The sequence below is a fragment of the Ursus maritimus genome, unplaced genomic scaffold (assembly GCF_017311325.1).
Source record: "Ursus maritimus isolate PB19 unplaced genomic scaffold, ASM1731132v1 scaffold_34, whole genome shotgun sequence".
Lineage (NCBI taxonomy): Eukaryota > Metazoa > Chordata > Mammalia > Carnivora > Ursidae > Ursus > Ursus maritimus.
The window spans coordinates 19598453-19615241 of NW_024426008.1; the positions used below are offsets into that span (position 1 = coordinate 19598453).

The following is a 16789-nucleotide window of genomic DNA, read 5'->3' on the forward strand; positions in this document are numbered from 1 at the left end:
CACCCGTTGCACTTGGAAAGAAAGCAAGCTTTATTTGTGCAGATCCCACGGAGTCTCTCTCTCTCTCTCTGTTGGCTCACCCGCTCATGAATGCTCATTTAAAAATCACCGTCTCCTCCTGAAACCCCAGTGGGGCACTAAGGAGAGGGTGTGCTGTGTGGATGTCCCCCCACCTCCCAGCTGCTGTCCCTGAATTCCTCTCTCTCTTCTATCCTGCATCGGGCAGAGGCACACAATGGTTTCCCTTTGCAGAGCCAGGCCAGCGGTCATTCTGGATGCTCATGCCAAGGCCTGAGAGACAGGGGCATCTGTGAGGGAAAGCCAAGGGGGCCCACTGGGGCCAGGAACCAACTCCTCAAGGGATCTCCCCACCCAAAGGCACGTGTCGTGATGTCCCTTGCTCTCGGGTCAGAGACTCAGTTGAGATGAGTTAAGAAGAGGGAGGGGAAATTAGTATTTCACAGGGAAACTGGAGGCAACTTGTTTATATCCTCCCCCACCGATAAATTAATGTCTGAGAGACAAGACTCCCTTTCAGGAAGTACACTTGCTGATGTTGATTGATGGCCGGCCTTGAATGACCAGAGAACATTCATGAAGTTCCTCCCTCGGCCCTATTCAATCACTGTCAGGGTATAGCCGGAAGCTTGGTGTTGATCTTATAAACCCTGCCGTGTTTTCTGGTCCGCATAATATTTCAAAAGGTTGAACAGAGTACTTTTGTGTGTCTCTGTGTGTTAAGAGTTTGGGGACACTGGCTCTGGAGGCCAATAAGCCTACGATTGCTAGAACAACAGACTTGGATTCATGAATTTGTCCTGCCAGATGTGTATCTGTGCTTCTGATCCACACTGAAATTAGGGAAGCCAAACACTGCCACCACTCCGCCATGACTCTTACAAAGGTTACCCCTCAGTAGTCTGTACATACACCGAGCCCTGCATGACAAGGAGTTTTATCCACATGCCAACGTGAAGAACAGTGACCGCTGCAAAGAGCCACCTCGTCTGGGTAGAGAAGTCCCCCCTTGCTATCTGGAATCCAGGGAAATACGGGGAGCCATCACTTTTCTGGGCTTCGCTTCTCCCCCCTCCATCAATCTGATGCCTAATGAAGAGTGACTTTTCCCTACTCACTGTTCTCATTCTGTGGTTCCTACCGAGATACTGAGCACATCTATAGAACTGAAGGCAGTGAAAGATCTTCAGCCCAAGGTAGCATAAGTGAGGACAACCTGCAGGGACCCGTTCTATCTGAAGGCGAGAGTTGCTGCTAATAATTCTCCCAAGGGTGCGTCATCCTCTGATCTGTAAGTGGACATGTCCGTTACCTTGGCCACAGTGATTCTGTGCAACGCACCGCCCGCAGAGCCTCAGCGCTCTACAGCCACGAACGTTCACTGCTCACGGGGCTGAGGGGCCCCCTGACCTCTGGCTCTGCTGCTGACCGTGGCCCCTCTCACGCTGGGCCGTCAGCCGAGGGAAGCTGGCTTCGCTCGGATAGCTGAGGTGTCTCAGCTCTGGGACTCGTACCTTCCGGCTGGAGAGCCCAAGATGTTCTCCAGGCCGTGACAAAGACGCAGGAGGAGCAAGTGGACAAGGCTTGTTCAGGCCTCGGCTCAGTGCTGGCCACCTATCATTCCACAACACGCGCTTGGCCCGAGCAAGCCCAAGACCAGCCCAGATTCAGGGAGGTCGGGAAACAGGCCGGGCCTCTTCAGTGAGCAGCGCGGCCACGAGTCAGAATGTTTGGCTTCAGACGGCATCAACGATGTGGAGCCATAAAGTACAATAAATTGTTCGCAGTGAGATCCTTCCCCGTAGTGGTTCTGGCCAGGATTTGGGCTGTTGCTCAAGAGACCTTTTGTCCCTCCCTAAATACGTGCAGGAAAGGGTGGAGACAGTAAATCTGGTCCCTCCTCGAGGCTAACTGCTGTTTGCAGAGCTCTTGCACAGTGGACACCTCACGGAAATTTGCAGCCATACCATCATCACTGCTGTGAGCACCACCGTGGGGGAGCCCCCGACGAGACTTACCTGCCGCATAGCGCGGGGACTGTGAGAACTTGCAGCAGTGGGCGGCAAGTGGCAACGTGGACGTGACAGGGGTGGCCGCCCAGAAGCAGCCGGAGGGGAGGACTTGTCCTGAGAGTCTTGGGAGCTGGTTTCAAATGCCGTGTTAGAGAAGCGTCAGTCAGGGTCAGACGCGACTGAGGAAGCGCCTCCATCGCTCCAGCCTGTCCTCACGCTGGCGCCTGCCCCGGGAAACAGGAGGGACATCAGCTCCCTGCTGACAGAATCTGAGAGGGGACTGGCCTGAGTCACGTGAGAGCCCCTGAGGGTCCCAGCTGGAAGCATGATGTTCACCACAGGCCCTGGCTGCCTCCATAATCATGTCTGAATTCCTGCCCGTGGAATTGTGCTGAGGCAGTCTTACCAAATGAGTCTGGCGCAGTGTCAGAGCAGTTACCTGCCCTTCGGGAGCGGGTCCCAACCTCATGCAGCCCACGGAGCTGGGATGTTGGTTGTGGCAGCTGACACGGGCCGGCGGCTGGCAGAGACGTGAGCTTTCCCACCCGCTGGTGCAGTGAGGGGACCTCCTCAGGGGCGCCTGGGTGGCTCAGTCAGGGAAGCATCTGGCTCTTGATTTAGGCCCAGGTTATGATCTCAGGGTCATGAGATCGAGCCCCAGGTCAGGCTCTGCACCCAGCAGGGAGTCTGCTTGGGATTCTCTCTCTCCCTCTCCCTCTGCTTGTGTGTGCGCGTGCGCGCTCTCTCTCTCTCGCTCTAGCTCTCAAATAAATAAATCTTAAAAAAAGAATAAGAAAGAAACGAACTCCTGAGGGCCTAAGGACAGCATAACTCTTCTGGCGACTCTGGATATAAGCCGTCTACTGAATCTCCTCAAAATACAGAGGCATGTGTTCCCGGGTTCCACTGAAAGGTTGAGCCAACTGCATCATCACTTTGGTCAATCACGAGAAACATCTTTGTAGGAGAACGGGCAGAGCTCGTAGGAAGACAAGGAGACCTATGTAACTCAGACATGGGGTGCCCTCCTGGCCCTCACAGAGGGCTCACTGTGGCGAGGGGGAGTGGATGCCTTCTTAGCGCTCTCTTCAGACGCCGTGGGTTCCACGATCACCAGAGCCAGGCTCTGCCGCCTCCGTCCCCTTCTAGGGACCCCGCTTTCCCCACAACCCACACAGCAAGCAGAAGCAGCCTCACTTTCCGCAGTCGGGAGGAGGGTGTCAGGGCCCGAGTACGGTTTAGAGCCGGCCCCATGAGGCAGAGTCTACGGGCTGCTCACACGAGCCTCCAGGAGGTCAGTCACACATCGAAAAGGCCGTTGTGTGAACGGGGAGAAGAGGAGTTCTGTCCTGCTCCAGGAGAAAGAGGGTCCGAACACAGAACACAGAGCCAAAAATCCAATTCCCAGCAGCCTGACCTATCAGCTCCCCCTAGTGGCCAGTGCTGGACACACCCCTGCATGAGCCAGTCTTCTACTGACCGTGTTTTCCAAACAGAAAGTCATGGTTGCCAAATCAGTGTTACTACAAGCATTTGAAAAAATCCAATAAATCCAGAATTTCAGACTGTACCACATATGCTAATGGTTAGTAATAGTTAATGAAACTGCATTCACATGCACGCACACACATGCACACATGTATGTTCTGGGTCACAAGGTAAGATGTCTTGGTGACAGTGGGCAGAGCAGAAGTCTAGGAAGTTTGCACAACCCAGGGCCAGGACATGATGCAGCCAGGCCATCGGTAGTTGTAGTTCCTCATAAGGGATGCAGGGAGGAATCATCTCAAGCACCCATTGTGACTCATTCTGAGTCAGGGTCTGGGATGGGGGTGGGGTGTCACTAAGTGGAGATCAGTCCCTCCCCGTCGAGGGGATAGCAATACAGTTGACAGGCAGCCACACCCAAGGAAAGAAAAGCACATTATGGTGCAGTGGGCACCTGAGAAAGGATGGCAGGTGGAGCGTAGGTAGGAGAACTCCTGGGAAGATCCGTCCAGGCTTGTGTCCTGAAGGAAGCAAAGGGCATGACAATGCCCGAAAGAAAGGGAGTTTACCTCCTAGCAGGCCGGGACTGGAAAGAGCTTTTGAGCAAATATCACCACCTCATTTTTCCCCCTGGTAACCTGTCTTTAGTCTCATAGACTATAAAAGTTCAAAGTTTATAGCAAGTACCTTGCTCTTTCAAAGCTTGTTTCTCCCTCTCTCATTTTGTCTTCTTATGTGTGATTTTTTTTCATTGTGGTAAAATACGCATAATATGCAGTTTGCCATTTTAATTTTTAAGTGTATAGTTCAGTGGCATTAAGTACCTTCGCACTGTTGAATAACCAGTGCACCATCCTTCTCCGAAACTCATCACCCAAAACGGATAGTAACCATCCAGCAGTAACTACCCACTTCCCACTCGCCTCTGGTGGCCTCCGTCCCACTTTCTGTTTCTGCGGATTTGCCTTCTGGATGTTTCACATAAGTGAAATCATACAGTGCGTGTTTGGTCGTGTCTGGTGTATTTCACTTAGCATAATCTCTTCAAGATTCATCCGTGTTGTAGCAACTGTTAGACCTTCCTTCCTTCCTTTTTATGGCAGGATCATAGCGCGTTGTATGTATATGCCTCATCTCGTTTATCCATTATCCTGTGATGGCCACTTGGGTTGTTACCACCACCCCAGAATGAAGGAACTGGGGCGCTTAGGTGGCTCAGTCAGTTAGGCATCCAACTCTTGGTTTTGGCTCAGGTCATGATCTTGGGGTCATGAGATCGAGCCCCATGTCAGGCTTTGCGCTCAGCGCAGAGTCTGCTTGGAATTCTTGCTCTCCCTCTGCCCCTCCCCCTGCTCGCGCTCTCTCTCTCTTTCTCTTTAAATGAATAAATCTTAAAAAAAAAAAAAAAACATAAAATGAAGGAACTGAAGCTCTGAGTGGCTCAGAGTTACCCAGTTACTTAATGGGAAGCCTGATGAGAGAGTCCGTGTCTCCTGCCTCCTAGGCCAAGATGGCCACTACTCCAGGCTAGTAGCCCAACACCCCTTTATTTCACATTCGGTTCTGGTTTCAAATAGTGAAAAATAACTACATAGCAGGCACTGTTCTTAGTCGTTTATGCATGTTAACTCACTGTTTCCTCACCATAAACCTATAAGGTAAATGCCCACCATTTCTTCCCCCTTTTTACAGATAAGTAAACACAAGCAGAGAGGTGAGGTAACTTGCCTAACATCACACAGCTATTAAGTGACGGAGCTAGGCCAAGAACCCAGTTCCAGAATCCCTGCATTTGCTCCAACACACTGCCCCTCTCGTAGGGAGAAAAGCATTCTTCACCAAAGCAATACATTCAGTGAAATTATCTTTCTAGTGTTAGACACTCACATTCCAGAGAGAATTGAATCAAGCTGCCTTTCATCTGAGATTAAGTCGGGAAGACAAATTTCTTCCAGGGAAAAGATCGCAAGCTGAGTTACACCTGCCTTTTTTCAGCAAATGTCTATGGCCTCAAACTCTGCGTGGGTCTCATGGGACGGTGTCCTCCCCGGCCGGATGATCTAGGAACTACAGGGCAAATGTAAATCCTACCGGCCCAAAATTGGTCCCCTAAAGTATTCTAGACTCTGCTCAGTTAAAGACACAGAAGTCTCGTTCCGGGGATGCCCTTGCTACTACAAGTACAGTTACTCGGTTTTCCACGGGCCTCTTTGTCTCACGCTCCGGCCTACCACCGTCACTATAATTAGGGCAGGGCCAGTAATCTGCAGACCCCAGAAGAGTCACACAAGCACCAAACAACCCGGCCCCATTTCTATCTAGGTCATGTGACCTGTCGACTAGGAAGACAGAACATTCTAGAACAAAAAGCCAAACCACAGCTGTTTTCTCCAAGTCTGTTCTCCTTGGGGAAAGCAAGTGCTGAGGAAGTCACTCCCACCCTAAGGAGGGAGCGTACAGGAGGCAGGTCCGCTGTCTCCAGCCAAACAAGCAAGGACGCTTACTTACAGGCACTGCCGAGAAAATGTATTATTAGCAGGTCTGAGCCCCAGGGGACTCTGTCCTTGCAGTGTGGCTGGCTGGGTTCTCCAGGTTGTGGGTGGTTCCAGCCAGTAAGCTGAAGGACTTGGGCTGATCGGTCAACAAGAACAGAACTTATTTACTCACCACAGAACATCGGGCTGTCGCTTGGATAAGACTCCTTCAAGGTGCCCTTGGAAAGCAACCTGTCCGCTGGGGTCTACCCTTTCCTTGGAGGAGCAGACCCCTGAGACAGCAAGAGGGGGGCACACACGCGCACTGCTGTTTTATGTGTCTAGCCATGCTGAATTTCTTCTCTTCAACCTCACCCACCTACCGGTGGTAGCCCACGGCTCCTACATGAGCAATAAGACACCACAGAAATCCGGGTGACACAGTCAAGGAGAGGAAACTGCTTTTCCTGCCACAGACAGAGCGCTGCAGTTCCAGAACTATTCTCTGGTGCTCCGTAAATAATGCCAGAGACAACCTGTCTTGCCCAGAAGTCTTCACAGAGGGGCCCCCTTGAGTTCTAATGACCTTGTCCACAGCTACAGCAAGAAAGAACCCATGGAAGGTGGAAATCCATGCAGGCTACACGACCCCAGAAGAGCCACGCAAGCACCCCATCAGTTACATTCAGGTCATGTGACTTGACCAGGCAGGGAGAAACTTCTGGAAGGAAAGCCAAAGAGACTCCGTAGCTGCCCTACTCCAAGCCTCTTACACCCAGAAAAGCAAGTGACGAGGAACCACACGAGGTCACGCTCATGAAGGCATTTGTGGACGTGCCTAAGCGCTCCAGCAGGGCCAGCTCTTTCGCTGGGAGCGAGGGCGTCTTTCCTTGAGGTTGGGCTGCTTTTCATTTCAAGCTCCAGTCACCGGCACTCCTCCCCAGGGCATCCCAGCGCTCACACAGAGACAGTGTCTTCGCGGTTACCCCATGAGCGCGGTCAACAGCTGGGCTGGTGGGTAATCGTTTAAACCATTGATTCCCCTGTTCAAACTGGATCGTCCCCTATGGCGCTGGACCCTGGCAGGCTGCTCTGATGGGCAACAAAAAGACAAGAAGTCCATTGGGCAGCGAGGAGACTTAGACGAACCTGGGGGGCGTGCAGAGGAAAGGGTCCTCACGCGCTCCTGTGCTCCTCTTGGTGTGGGACAAATAGATCCCACCCTCCTCCAGGCCGCGCTGCTGTGTTCTAGGCTCCCCCTCTCATAGCGGCTCGCTCACCACCCTCCTGAAGGCTAGCAGCCGATGCCGGCCCGTTCCTTCCTGTGGCCTCATGCTGCCGAAGCACTTCGGGCTTCACCTCATCGAATCTCATTAGCTAGGTTGTCACCAAGCTCCCCCGTTCCACCTCCTTAGCAGCTTATGTGTCTGTCCCCTTCTTGCTCCTTGGGTTCTCACATTTCTGGGCCTCAAACACTGGTCTCTTTGGCAAGCAAATGCAGAGAAGCATGGCCCCAACCAGGGTTACAGGGGGTGGCCTTACCATACCAGTGGATCTATCAGTGGACAATCAGAAGAGACCAGAACAATGCACTCCTATTATGTCCATTCATCTGGAGGTAGGCGATCAGTATAGACATTCAACCAGTTTAATGAGGGAAATGCAGGCCTCCCTTCCTGGTCCCGTTCCAGGGCGCGAAGGGAGTTCACTGTCACAGCGCCCTTGCTTTCTCCTGTGGCTGACCGCTGTGGTCCCTCACTCATACACCAGACACTTGGCGCCCGATCTTAGAGTTTCTTGTCACTCGTGACGCTTCCGTGACCAGTAATGATGACACGCAGAGAACGCCTCACGCCTCATGAGGGCTAACGTGGGGATTTTCATCTTTGGAAGCATATTCTGTGCTACTTCGGAAAAAGGCAAAAGTCTTTCCTCTTGTAGGCCGCCGGCCGTGCCGTACTTGCCATCAAGAAAGGCAAGGGCCCAAAGAGGGCTCCCTGGACCAGCTAAACCAGATCTGGCTCTTGCCTTAACCTCACTTACTTGTGGGCAGTAGGGAGCCGTGGCCTCTTTTTGCAGTCGTAGAAGCACGTGATTTCAAGTCTCAGGACTCACATTCTGAAACAGCGTAAATAAAACACCCTCTTGGTAGACTTCTTTCCGATAAAATGAGATTATATACTCTTTCTGTTCCATAATGAGAGGAGAGATACTCTCCCCTCTAGTAAAAATAAGGAAAAAACAATTTAAAGAGGTCTATTATTGTTCAAAAATTAGGTGGGAATTAAAGGGGCCCCTGGCTGGCTCAGTCAGGTAAGCATCAGACTCTTGATTTTGGCTCCGGTCATGATCTCAGGGTCGTGAGATCGAGCACTGTGTGGATCCTACTTCAGATTCTCTCTCTCACTCTCCCACTCTGCTCCCACCCACCCCCACCCAATTGTGTACACCTGCGCTCACTCTCTCTCTCTTAAAAAAAAAAAAGTGGGAATTAAAATACCACTTAATAAATTCTTGGACTGTGTCATCTAAACAACCATATCAAAAAAAAAAAAGCAATTTTAAGTGAATCTTTGCCTATTACACTGCTGATACCTGTCACTACTGTTGGTTTTTTCTCTCTGTTTTTCCTTCTACAATTCTCCCTCTATTCCTTGTAGTAAATTATGACACATTCCTAGTTTGGGTGTGTATTGAATAGTTGTACACATCGTTCTCTTCACGTGAAGGAACGCAGGAATCTAGAAACCAGAACCGTACCGGGCCCAGGCTGGGGGAGCCATGTGTCCTGTGGCTCTCTGCCACCTTGTGTCTACATCTGGGTACTGCACTGTCCTCAGTAAGGTGCAACAAGGGTGGAGTTCTCCCTCCTCACCATCACCGTGAGCCCCGCCCCAGACCGGGCCCACTCCTGTGAAATGAGCGAACAAGTACAACCAGGCTTGGGGGGGGGGGGTGCGGGAACTCTGGCATCGGATGTAACTTAGACTCCTGCTTTCCCCCTTTACGCCTGAGCCTGTGAGCAAGTTACTTCCTTTTTGGAGGCTTCCTCTCTACACCTATAGCCTGCAGGTGATAGTAATGTCTGCCTTCAGACTCGTGGCCATGGAACTTCTAGAAAGCCACATGGGTGTGACGTTGCTGTGAAGATTAAATGAAACGAAGTAAAGTGTCCACTAGTCATCCAACAATGAATGCTTCCTGAACAAATGAGAGAATGAATAGAACAGCTGACAGAATGAAGCTAGGAAGAAGGTCGGTCCGTCAGTCCAGCTGACGTCCCCTCTTCTGAGGGACCCAGGGAGACGAGCAGCAGGCAGGAATGCTGGTTACTAAGGGCAAGGCACTTTCTGACAGTGGCTCTTGGAGTCCCACTTCCAGATCCTTAAAGATAAGAAACCGAGTGGCCTAGCTGTATTTGGGCCCATCCCTGGTCCAGACATCTGGCCGAGGGTCGGCTGTGATTGTTAAGGGAGACCAGGAAGGGGTTGGTCCTCATGAACTGGATTGACGTTCTGGGGGGTGTTCACTGCACCATGGGAGAATCTGAACAAGGCAGCGGAGACAGCAGGTTGTAGGTGGGAAGAGCCCTTCTGAGTTACCGAGTTAGGTCTTACAAGGGAACTGCTGTGACAGGGAAGAAAGCCTATGCTAAAGTTGCTGCTTTATGCTGAACAATAACTTCTAGAAAGCCAGATGGGTGTGGATAGATTTATCTCATCCGTCTGCTTCTAAAGAATCAACAGATGCAAGTATCATTTTTATTCCCCTTCAAATATACAAAAATGGAAACCCAGAGAAATTAGATTTTCTGTTGATGTCACAAAAGTAATGGGTTCTAAGCCAGACCTGAGTTCTCCACGTTCTGGTTGAGGTTTTCTTCCAATACAGCACCATAGCCCCAGGTAAAGGGCAGCCTCTAGAAGAAACTGTCGGGTTTTTTTTTTTTAAAGATTTTATTTATTTAAGAGAGAGATAGGGCACAAGCAGGGGGAGGGGCATGCAGAGGGAGCAGACTCTCCGCTGAGCGGGGAGCCTGCTGTGGGGCTTGATCTCAGGACCCTGGGAGCACGACCTGAGCCGAAGGCAGATGCTTAACTGACAGCCACCCAGGCGCCCCAACCGCCAAATTTTTTGAGAAGAGCAACCCCCAGGAAGTTCCGATGAGCTGGACAGGAGGCATCATCTTCCCGACATGGTCCCATGGATAGTATGTTTTTCCATGACCTTTAATCCTCGATGACCTCCTACCTATTTGAGATAAAGTTCAGGGGTCTTTTTGTAAAAAAAAAAAAAAACCACCTTCCAAACCAAAAATCATTGGTCTTATCCTTTATATTAGCTTTATCAAACAGATTTCAACTTTAGGAAACATAATCAGAACAGAGCCTAACTTAAGAAATTCTTTTTACTAAGAAATCAGGTTTACTAAGAAACCTTTTAGGTTGTTAGGATGCTTACAGCGCGGTTTTGTTTAAACACTTTGTCTTACCCGCCAGCGAGAACTCCAGCGGCTTCCTGTGTTAGTCACCATCACAGCATAGTAGACATTATTGTTTCCTTCTGTCTTCTTCACGGGTCTGATAGGGCAGAGCCGTGGGCTAGTCGCGGTCTCAGTGGGAAACAGATGCCACTGCCAAATTGGGAACCTCCACAGAGACTTCCTAAGGGACAATTCACCAGGATAAAGGCTGGCAGAGTGGAAAGCATGAGGATGCTTTGGTACCCAGAGCCAGTAAAGCCAGAGGTGAGAGTCACCTGGAAAAGGGCCTCCTTCACCGGAGAGACAGGAGCCGCCTGAGACAAGCGTGCAGGGCCAGGGAAGGACAATCCAGGGGAATCAAGACCCCAGCCTAGCTCCCGTCCCGCCCTCCAGTCTCCACCAAGACTCCCTATTGCCTGAACCAATGCCAGGGGCCAGGGAGCCCAGGGAGGTGGTCCACAGCACCCCCTTCTGGGCCGAGAGCAGGGTGGAGGGTTGGAAGGTGGATCTGGTCGGGCGAAGGGGGCTATCCAGCACCAAGTGTGTCCTATTTAATATTTATGTCCCTCAGGTCCAGAACAGCTCTCATTTAAGATTTACATCCCTGGTGCCCAGGAAAATCCTTGATAGTAGGGGAGAAATTGTAGTTATATTTCAACCATATTGCCAGGCACTAGAGATAAAAACATAAATGTTAATAATCATTTGGCTGGAAGGAGAGCATGAAGGATGAAGTAGAGAGAAAGAAGGAGGAAAACTCGGCTGAGGCAGGAGCGTCTGATTAACCGGTGGGCACGAGTTTGCAGGGCTCTGAACCTCCTCTCTGGGGACTGAGTCAGGTGGCCCCAAGGTGAGGATCGGTTTGGGGAACTCAGGGAGAATGGTTAGCCCATCCTTCTTTTTAAAAATAGCAATACGAGTGGAAACCGCCTTCACTTATCCTGGGGTATGAAGCTAAAGTGAGTTTTGCCAGGTCCTGCACAGGATAGGATCAGTTACACTACACAAACAAAAACATAAAAATTGTAGTGGCCCCTCCTGGGTATATACTCAAAAGAACTGAAAGCAGAGTCTCAAAGAGATGTTTGTACAATCACATGCATGGCAACCTCATTCTCAATATAGCCGGGGGAGGAAGCACCCCACGGGTCTAGGATGGATGAATAGATAAATAAATGTAGTGTATACCTTCAAATGAATATTATTCAGCCCTAAAAAGAAAGAAAATTCTGGGGCATCCGGGTGGCTCAGTCAGTTAAGCATCTGCCTTCAGCTCAAGTCATGATCTCAGGGTCCTGGGATCGAGCCTCACATCGGGCTCCCTGCTCACTGGGGAGAATGCTTTTCCCTCTGCCCCTCGCCCCACACATGTTCTCTCCCTCTCTCTCAAATAAATAAATAAATAAATAAATAAATAAATAATCTTTAAAAAGAGAAAGAAAATTCTGTCACCTGCTACGACACAGATTGAACCTTGAGGACATTACACTAAGTAAAATAAGCCAGTCTCAAAAAGACAAATATTCCATGATTCTGCTTATATGAGGAACCTAGAATAGTCCAGTTCCTAGATTCATGAAGTAAAATGGTGATTTTATGGGGAGTTGCTATTTTATTTTATTTATGTATTTTTTTAATCACCCAACCCTGGGACTTACAATTTTTTTAAAGACTTATTTATTTGAGAGAGAGAGAGAGTGTGTGTGTGTGTGTGTGTGTGTGTGTGTGTGTGTGTGTGTGGGAGGAGGGGCAAAGGGGAAGGGAGTGGGACAGAATCTCAAGCAGGCTCCCCACTGAGCACGGAGCCCGACTTGGGGCTCGATCTCAGGGCCCTGAGATCATGACCTGAGCCAAAATCAAGAGTTGGATGCCAACTGACTGAGCCACTCAGTTGCCCCGGGACTTGCAATTTTAAAGCTGTTCTGCCGGGGTGGGAGAGGCTGGGGGCAGGAGGGTGTACTGATGACTTAAGACAGTGGAGATGGCCCCATAGTTACCAAGGATCCCAAAGGAGTGAGGCAAAGTAGGTGAGTCAGCCAGCCGCCACCTCGACCCAGAAAAGCAGCAGTCCCGTTCAAGGCCACCCTGGCCTCCTTTTGGGCAGGCACCTTAGTTTCCGCCATGGAATTCAAAGAGAAAAGGTCTTTGTAATCAGGAAGCCAAAGACCTTAGCAGAGCCCAGAAAGAGGTTGCTGGCTTTCCGGACAGGTGGACTTCATCCCGTAACATTTTGTAGCCCTGACCAGAAGCTTGACGTGATTATTGAAAAAGAGAAGTGCTTGGCTTTTCATCCCTGTGACTGTCCCAATTATATACACCACGGTCATGTCTGTCTCCTTCCCCATCCCTGGATTTCTCTGCCCCTGGAGCACCGGCCTCTCATTTGGCCGCTCCAGCTTACGTAACTCACATCCTCTGTTGCACTGAAAGAAATTTCTGAGTTCTGGACTGACGGATGCACTTCCTGTTGTCCTCCTCAATGCTCTCACGTCTAGTAACCTGATAAGGTAGCAGCTACAGACCATTAGTCCAAACTCTTAAGTCTTCTCTTAATGGTGTTCATGCTGGAGTTTCCAAGACAGCGGGAAAATCTAGCTGAAGGCAGGGAGCAAGGCCCGCCGTGACAAGTCACTGCAAACTGGGGGGCTTAGGATGACAGAAATTTATCCTCTCCTAGTTCTGGAGGCTAGAAATCCAAAATCAACGTGCTCACAGGGTCACGCGCTCTCTCAAGTCCCTAGGGGAGGATCCTTCCACATGTCTTCGAGCTTCTGGTCGTTGCTGGCTGCGCTTGGCCATCCTTGACTTGTGGACACACCACTCCAGTCTTTGTCTCTGCGTCTGCGTCTTCCCAGGGTGTTCTCCTCTGGGTCTGGGTTCCCATTTCCCTCTTCTTTTTCTTCTTTTTTTTTTTTAATTTATTTATTTGACAGAGAGCATGTGTGGTGGGGGGGGGCAAAGGGAGAGGGAGAGAAGGAGACTCCCCACTGAGCGCGGAGCCCGACGTGGGGCTCCGTCTCATGACCCTAAGATCAGATCTGAGCCGAAACCAAGAGTCGGACACTCAACTGATGTTGCCCCCCAGGGGCCCCCACATTTCCCTCTTCTGACAAGGACACCAGCCATGATGACCTCACTTTAACTTGTCCAATTACATCTGCAAAGACCGTATTTCTGAATTATGTCTCAGGCTGAGGCTCTGGGAGAGCCTGAGTTCGAGGGGATAGCAGTTAACCTTTGGGGGCCGGTGGATCCCGCCGACTCAACGGCCCCTTCTGTTGCTCAGCACCGCCAGCACGGTTGCAGCAGTGTCATTTCATAAAGCAGGTGCAAATTAAATATGAAGGTTTATCTGTTAAGCTCTCATCCTGATTATAAATTAAATGTGTGCGAATTGTTAGACGTAATTTTGTTAAGTGTTCACCATTGGGGAGCAATGCAAGCTATCAAGGAAGGGGAGACCGATGGCCCTTTAGAAATAGTGTCCACTTCAATTTACAAATAAATAATGGGAGTTAGGAAGGAAATTATTGCCTCTAAATCAAAGGCCACTTTGACGTTCCTCCACAACAGTTACGGTGACCCAGACCATGTCCCTGAACCCTGGGAAAAGTCTGGATTCCAAAACAGTGGCTGGGGTGGAGTTCCCAGAGCTGGGGTGCCTGTCTATCCTATATTGGGTAGGCCTGGGTGGCCAGGCTCCACAGTCTTCATTTTTAGCCCCCTCTGCTGGAAAAGGCTGGCTAACGTGCAGAGCCATCGGGCATTCACAAGGGGACACCACGCTGATGGCAGCTACGAAGGCTTGCTCTCCCAACATCCATCCAGTCGCCTCCAGCTTATTCCTGCAATAAGACTATGGTCTGGAGAGGTAAATTCCATGCATGTCCCACCGTCCTTGGCAGGTGTTAGCAGGTCACGTTCTAGCTGTCGCTAGAGAATGACTCACAGGAGTCCCCGAGCTGGAGGTCAGCACAGTGAGGTGCAGCCAGGTGCAAGGGGACGAGGCCCCTGGCAAACACACGGGCAGACGCCTGGGGTTCTCCTGAGGCTGCTGTAGCAGCTGCGGGCATCCAGCCCCTGATTCAGGGGGCCAGAGACTGGGGCAGCAGCAGCCATGCTTCTGTTGCTAGAATTATACGGAGCCGGCAGTTTTCAGAGTTCTCTGTACATCAGACTCGCCTGGAAAATGTGTGAAAGCACAGATTGCCGGACCTCCATCTGCAGAGTTTCTCATTCCGTGGGTCCGAGGTGAGGCCCGAGGATTTGTCTCTCTGCCACGTTCCCAGATGTCGGTGAGGCTGCTGGTCTAGGAACACACTTCAAAGACGCTTCTCAGGTCTGATTCCTCATTTCTCTGTGCATCAGTTCATGCCCTCTGCTAAACCCCTCGCGGCAGGAACTAGCTGGAGTGGGGTCTGTTGTCTGCAGCTAAGAAACCTGATTCACACAAGGTGGCTGGTCTTCTGCACGGATGCTCTCAACGTTCTTGGAACTCTCTACCAAATCCTCCCGTCGCCTCCGTTGAGGTCTTCAGCTCAATTCTCTATCCCTGGCTCTATTGCTTGCGGAGGTCCCGAGACTCATGCTGACATAAACCCCATTCTGCCAGATGCTCTTCATTTCACCATCCTATCTAAATAACTCCCTCTTGTTCTGGAACTCTCCCAGACTCCCCCACTTTCTCCCAGAGTAATCCAATCGGGAACGTTCACTGAATGACAGGGTTAAGGTCTGTTGCCTCAAAGGCATACATGTCTTGAATTTAGCACCGAAACTGAAGCAGCCCCACGGGAGAAAAAATAAAGTTATAAGAACGTCTTTTTATCTGCCAAACAGGAACAAAAGTCAGATGGCAGGTGCCTGCTTCATGCTCCGTTTTTAAAGATCTGATCCTTTTTCTTTTCTTCTTCTTCCCCTTCTCCTCCCCCGCCTCCTCCTCCTTCTCCTCCTTCTTCTTCTTCTTCCTCTCCCTCTTCTCCTTCTCCTTCTTTGTCTTCTTCTTTGTAAAGTATCTTAATGTAAAATTTAAAATCAAAACAACCTAAAAGAGCCCCCTTCGAAGGGTATGAGAGGGGATAAGATTGATTAAATGGCATCTTGCTAGACGCGTCTATTTAAAAATTGGTTAAAAGGTATTATTTACCCAATGAACCATAAGGGCTCAAAAAAAAAAATCCTAACACAATAACAGTCCCTCAGGTAAATGCCCCTTCAGACAGTTTTTAAATGTGTATCATTTATTTGATAAAGCATAGCAGCCTCTCCAGAGAGGAGTTATGGTCTGCTGCATAAATAGGCATTTGGACAGCTTTAAAAATGCATACTCTTTACACCCAAATGCCGAGGGAAAATCCCAACAGAAAGTGGTTATTATGAGCAAAGAGCTACCACTTTTCAAAACCAAGAGGTGATCTAGCCAAACAGTGTCTTTCAAACTTTTTTTCTCCAAGAGCTGCATTAATCTTCTCCTCGTTTATTTATTTAAGTAACCGCTAGTCGCTTCTGGGTCTGGGTCAAGAGGCTTCTGACCTGCCCTGAGCTCAGGTTGGTGGGTGTTCTCACCATTGTGTGCCCGCTAGAATCCACCAGGGAGCCTACCCAGACCCCACCCCAAAGAGGCCAGAGCCCGGTCCTAAAAGCTCCGCAGGTGATTCTGATCTGCAGTCAGGGTTGAGAACCCCCAGGCTAGATAAAGAATCCAAAGCCCAGAGAGGCCAAGTGACTTGTCCAAGATCACACAGCAAGCCTGGGGGCAACCCAGGTACCTGGGTCCTAGGCTTCACTCATGCTGCTCCTGTACTCTCTCCTTGCCTTGCAGAGCTGCCTCTTCCGTTTACTTTCAATACAGTGTCATGCTGCTTTCATTACATCCGCGTTTAAAGTACAGAAAGAGTGTAGTTACGCAATCACATCAGCAAACATTAGGAAATGCAGTGAGAAAACACACTTCCCTTCCCCAAATACCAGCTCGATAAGCACTTCTGTATTAATAGTACTAGACTGCCTTAGAGCCCGTGTTCATCTTTGTGTATTTTCCCTATTTGTAAATGTGCGTTTCTATGTTTGTGTATTTTAAAATTTTATACCCCAGGTAGTCTACCTTACTGCAAATTTTCTATTGGTTTAAATTCATTTTAAAAATAACAGATGTTTGGGATGCCTGAGCGGCTCAGTTAAGCCTCCGACTCTTGATTCCGGCTCAGGTCCTGAAGTCAGGGTGGTGAGACAGAGCCCCGCGCCCAGCTCTGCACTGAGTGTGGAGTCTGCTTAAGAGTCTCTCTGTCCAAAAAAAAAAAAAAAAAAAAAAAAAA

General features: G+C 50.0%; 1 long non-coding RNA gene across 1 annotated transcript; it reads right to left on the reverse strand.

Annotated features, from left to right (window-relative positions):
- Positions 1-9031: 9031 nt before the first annotated feature.
- LOC103663233 lies at positions 9032-16716 on the reverse strand. The gene is made up of 3 exons (XR_568724.2): positions 16244-16716; positions 10485-10656; positions 9032-10243 (listed from the first exon to the last, which is right to left on the reverse strand). It is a non-coding gene; the product is annotated as an uncharacterized LOC103663233 (long non-coding RNA).
- Positions 16717-16789: the final 73 nt, after the last annotated feature.